The 3,538-nt window shown below is 40.8% G+C and overlaps 1 protein-coding gene across 1 annotated transcript in view; it reads right to left on the reverse strand.

Annotated features, from left to right (window-relative positions):
- SLC35B3 (solute carrier family 35 (adenosine 3'-phospho 5'-phosphosulfate transporter), member B3) overlaps positions 1–3,391 on the reverse strand; it is a 21,170-nt gene extending 17,779 nt beyond the window's left edge. The window contains exon 1 of the mRNA XM_010835850.1: positions 3,177–3,391. The gene's annotated coding sequence lies outside the window, so the exon portion shown is untranslated. The remainder of the gene's footprint in view (positions 1–3,176) is intronic.
- Between the last annotated feature and the right edge of the window lie 147 nt (positions 3,392–3,538).

Raw genomic sequence — 3,538 nt, forward strand, 5'->3', positions numbered from 1 at the left:
TGGTACCTCATAGTGGTTTTGATTTGCATTTCTCTGATAATGAGTGATGTTGAGCATCTTTTTATGTGTTTGTTAGCCATCTGTATGTCTTCTTTGAAGAAATGTCTATTTAGTTCTTTGCATTCTTAATAGCAACACACACTCACACCCAGGGGACACAAGGCACTTCTGGTGGGGACAGATATGTCTATTACCTTGCATATGGAGATGGGATCACAGGTGTATGCATATGCCCAAACTCATCCAATTCTAACTATTAAACATGTGTATTTCTTGTATGTATCAATTATACCCTAATAAAGCTGTTTAGAAAAAAGAAATAAAAAATAAAAAAGTTCTTGGGTTTGTAAAAAGTGAAAAAATGTAACTTTTTGTTAGTTTGTGGAAAAAAAAAAAAATCATGAAAGCTCCACAGATAACTGTCAATTTCTCCTTGGATTAATAGAAACTGGAAAATAAATTCATGTAAAAGTTGACGAGAGAGTGTAGAAGTATGACAAAGAACAGAACGAACTTATTAAGAAAAAATTACTTTCCTACAAGAGACTGTTACAATCCCAGAGGGAACTAAAACACAGACTCTACGTGAAGGAAGAGGATAGTAATAATTTTGACAGTGAATTATCCGAAAATCTTAAAAGAAAAAACAAAACAAAACACACCACCCCCCCGTGATATGGAAGTTTAAAACGGCGATAATTAATTCCTTCTTCAAGATTCCTTTTAATCTGCTGAGTTAGAGATTAAGTAGGCCCCTTTCTGCAATTTAAACTTGGGGTCAAGGCTCTGAATACAACTTGTCACTAACAGTAATACACAGGCATCAAAGAATGTTTGTTGAACAAGCTACCCACCATGTTTCTAGACAGAAAAATGTGTAATTTTAAGAAAAAATGTGTAATTTTAAAAAGTTTTTACTGTATTTCCTTTCCGCGTTTCTTCTTTTACACACATTCTTATTTCCCACACGCTTAATCAATGTCATTTCTGTTTAGACTTTTAAAGTCATCTTGCAGGATCCCCTTGAGATATGACTTTCATTATAAAGCATGCCTTACAAGACCTTACCTAAACGTTGTGTTTGAATGTAGAAGAAACAAAAAAGTTAGCAACTATTTTCCATATGTTTTGGCCTGGGTGTAGAGCACCATTCAAATAATTTGTTCTTGTGTAGGTTTTTAAACTTCATCTCCCTTCCTGGAATTGAGAATGCAATGTTTTATTAAACAGAACTTCGCTGGTTTAGATTATGTGACTGATGGAGGAGGACAGAGCTCTGATCACCAGTAACTGTGATCCTGACAGTCATATTCCTTCCATTTCAGGCATTAGTGACTGATATTAATCATTATTTGGAATAAAAAAGTAGCATTTCCAGCACATATTGAAATTTAAAAATAAATGAATGGTGAAAACATTGATTTGAAATGATCTACTGAAATAAAATTTAATTTCTTAATCTACTCTTTCTTAACCTTTAGAAGAAAAGTCTCCCACTACAAAAATGTAGACTATGAGGAAAATATGCTACTATGATGTGAATAACCTAAAAAAGAAAACCCCGATTTTGTATTTTGCCACACTATGCTTTACAATTAAAAGAATCTTGCCATTTACAGCTAGATTAACTGGACTCTGGATATTAATCATGACCTGTGGGGTATAATTATAAAACAGAGAAAAACAAGATTCTGTGCTATTTCTTAGAACACACTTCACTGCACAAAGTTCAAGAAACCGTGTGCTCATTTTTAAAGGTTACTGTTTTTCAGATTGCTGGGAGAAATACCAATAACCTCAGATACGCAGATGACACCATCCTTATTGCAGAAGGTGAAGAGGAACTGAAGAGCCTCTTGATGAAAGTGAGAGAGGAGAGTGAAAAAGTTGGCTTAAAATTCAACATACAAAAAACTAAGATCATGGCATCCGGTCCCATCACTTCATGGCAAATAGATGGGGAAACAATGGAAACAGTGAGAAGCTTTATTTTCTTGGGCTCCAAAATCACTGTAGATGGTGACTGCAGCCATGAAATTAAAAGATGCTTGCTTCTTGGAAAGAAAGCTATGACCAACCTAGACAGCATATTAAAAAGCAGACATTACTTTGCCAACAAAGTAACTTTACAAAGTAAAGTTGACATTACTTTGCCAACAAAGGTCCGTCTAGTCAAAGCTATGGTTTTTCCAGTAGTCATGTATGGATGTGAGAGTTGGACTATAAAGAAAGCTGAGCGCCAAAGAATTGATGCTTTTGAAGTGTGGTGTTGGAGAGTCCCTTGGACTGCAAGGAGATCCAGCCAGTCAATCCTAAAGGAAATCAGTCCTAATATTCACTGGAAGGACTGATGCTGAAGCTGAAGCTCCAATACTGTGGCCACCTGATGTGAAGAACTAACTCATTGGAAAAGACCCTGATGCTGGGAAAGATTAAAGGCAGGAAGAGAAGGGGGTGACAGAGAACGAGATGGTTGGATGGCATCACCAACTTGATGGACATGAGTCTGAGCAAGCTGCAGGAGTTGGTGATGGACAGGGAGGCCTCGTGTGCTCCAGTCCATGGAGTCGCAAAGAGACACGACTGAGCAACTGAACTGACTGACTCTTTTTTCCCCAAAGGAGAAAACTAAAATTAGGATTGAACAGGTATATTAAGAAATTAAGTACAAATAAAAGTGTTAGTTGCTCAGTCCTCTTGGACTGCAGCCTGAGAGGTTCCTCTGTCCATGGGATTCGCCAAGCAAGAATACTGGAGTGGGTCGCCATTTCCTCCTCCAGGGGATTTTCCTGACCTAGGGATCGACCCTTTGTCACCTGCAGTGCAACCGGATTCTTAACGCTGACCCACCTGGGAAGCCCTAAGTACAAATAACACCTATCTAAATTATTTTCAAAAGCTGTATCTCTCTTCCGAATCCCAAACTATGTCAATTAGAAAAACATCCATCCAATAAACAGTTCTAGACGTCTGATATCTTACTGCAGAAGAAATGCATATGCTCAATACTTGGAAAAAAAAAAAAAAAAAGAACACCGAACCCTTTCTCCTCCTTTCAACTTCTCAGAAAACAAAAAGGTGGTGGGAGAGAGTGAAACTGCAAAGCCTGGAGGAGTGTGCAGAGCCACGAGTGGAAGGTCATGACACGAACTTGACACCCCGATGAGGACAATCACCTCGCACTGCAGGTGGACAGCAGAGTGCCACACAGTGCCCAGTTGAACGCAGAACCGGGAAGTAGCTGTCAACTCTATACGCTGTCGCGGTAGGAGGCCAGGAAGTGGCTGACAGGGGTCCAGAGGCCCGGGGGAATAGCCTAGCAGACGAGACCCTCCCAGAGGTGGTCTCGGGCCTGCGGGGCCACACACCGGCCCGAGCGAGCTCTCGCCGGCCGGAGGGCACAAGGGGAGACCGTGCCAGCAGGTTTCCGTTAAGCCGGGCCCCGGCGCCCTGTCTCCCGACCTCGTCCCGCTCCCTCACGAGGACGCAGGTGGGCCGTGTCACGGTTCTCAGCGGGGAAGGGGATGGCTGGGTCCCA

Source organism: Bison bison, unplaced genomic scaffold (assembly GCF_000754665.1).
Source record: "Bison bison bison isolate TAMUID 2011002044 unplaced genomic scaffold, Bison_UMD1.0 scf7180017864053, whole genome shotgun sequence".
In the NCBI taxonomy this organism is placed as follows: Eukaryota; Metazoa; Chordata; class Mammalia; order Artiodactyla; family Bovidae; genus Bison; species Bison bison.